Source organism: Rhagoletis zephyria, unplaced genomic scaffold, assembly GCF_001687245.7.
Source record: "Rhagoletis zephyria isolate East Lansing unplaced genomic scaffold, Rhagoletis_zephyria_1.1 Rzeph_scaffold_05740, whole genome shotgun sequence".
NCBI lineage: Eukaryota > Metazoa > Arthropoda > Insecta > Diptera > Tephritidae > Rhagoletis > Rhagoletis zephyria.
Genome location: NW_016162823.1, coordinates 36,112 through 37,848, shown reverse-complemented (window position 1 = coordinate 37,848; position 1,737 = coordinate 36,112). Strand labels below are relative to the sequence as shown.

Here is a 1,737-nt window from a genome sequence, read left to right as displayed (position 1 = left end):
ACTTTTTTTTGTTGATGCAGTCTAATGTACATACGTGAGCTTCTCCTCTTCAAAATGAGATATGATTCATTAAATTTTATGAAATATTAAATGCAATATCGTTTGGTAACAGAAGAATACCTTTTAGAAATAAGTAAATTCTCATTTTTTATGCTGTTAATGCTGTCCATTCTTTGTCTTTTATTTACTTCGTTATAACGTTTTTCCAACTACGTCCATACTTGTTTTTGTACGAGTTTCTTCATACCCAAATTCTAAATTCCATCAATTTGTCTGACAGCGAATTGAAGCCAAAAGCAATTAAAGCTGCCGCCAATCTATTAACCTTTCTTTTTACTAACCATCTTTTTTAAAAAATTGTGTGGTTAGGAACGAGAAACAAAAAATTAGAACCTTTTCAAGCCACCGACAATGTCTATTAAGCTCCTTGCTTACTCTCTACTCTGACTTTCTTTAGCTTGCCAATCATCAATATGTAACACTGCCACAAATTTAATTGGCTAAGTTTTTCCATCCCACAAATATTACAAAAGGATACAAGGAGTATGTGTATACAAATATGTAGCTTAAATTGTTTATTTTCCTTGTTTCTTGTTAATTTATGTTTTATTAAGTTTTAGTTCCGAAAATTGTGTAGTTTTTCGATTTACCCTAAGCTTCCTTTTCGGTTGAGCTGGGCTACTGGCAATTTTTCAGCTGAGCGCACTCAATTTGTATTAAAAAGGGTTTGCATGTGTGTCTTTAAATGAGAAAACTGGCATCAGTTGGTTGGCCATTTCAGGGGTACAAGCAGTTGTGTACATTTATAGCGCTTTCATACATACACAGAAACTTGGAAAACAGGCTGATTCCTCAAAATTTATTTTACATTTTGCGGTTTTTCCGCCGGGATTACAAAATTTATTACATTTTAAGACGTCCACCAAAATATTTCGGAAAAATATTAAGATTTAAGCGAGCTGGACCGATTTGAAAATACCTCCAAAAATGGAGTTTTTTTATGAATAAAAATAGTTTCTTAAAGAACTTTTTGAAAAAAGTCCCCCCAGACGACAAAACAAGTTAGGCTTAAAAATTCTGCATAAAAATATTTAAAAATCTTTTCAACGGAATCGTAATAATGAGATTTTTGATGCTGTTTTTTTACTTTTTTCAAAGATTGATTTACGAAAAACTTAAATAACTGGGCCAAAACTATTCTGATTTAGACTTATGGGATCTCGGTAGAAAGGTATTTTCCCACTATTTTTATTTATGTGCAAAAAAAGTTATTCGTGTCCCAATATTTTTTTTTTTTTCAAATATCAACACATCTTAATTCAACTTTGAATGATATTCGTTCATGCTACATTTCTCTTTCATCCTTTGAATGGGTTTATTAGCAAAGAAATAAAAAGGGCGAGAAAATACCTTTCCAATGAAATCTCACAAGTCTAATCGCATTATTACGATTCCGTCCAATTTTTTTTTAAATTTTTTAAAAATATTTTTACGCAAATTTTTTAAGCTTAAACCGTTTTGTCATTTGAGGGTATTTTTTCAAAAAAAAAAAATTTAAGAAACTATTTTTATTCATAAAAATCTCAATTTTTTGAGGTATTTTGAAATTGGTCCAGCTCACTTAAATCTTAATATTTTTTCGAAATATTTTGGTGGACGTCTTAAAATATAATAGATTTTATAATTCCAATGGAAACAGTGCCGATTTTTTTTGTATGGGGAGTGATACAGTCTAAT

At 30.2% G+C, this 1,737-nt stretch overlaps 1 protein-coding gene across 1 annotated transcript in view; it reads right to left on the bottom strand.

Annotated features, from left to right (window-relative positions):
- The window catches only part of LOC108372424 (protein prickle-like), a gene marked incomplete at its 5' end in the record, with an annotated part of 35,161 nt that overhangs the window by 701 nt on the left and 32,723 nt on the right, over positions 1–1,737 (bottom strand). The window lies entirely within an intron of this gene.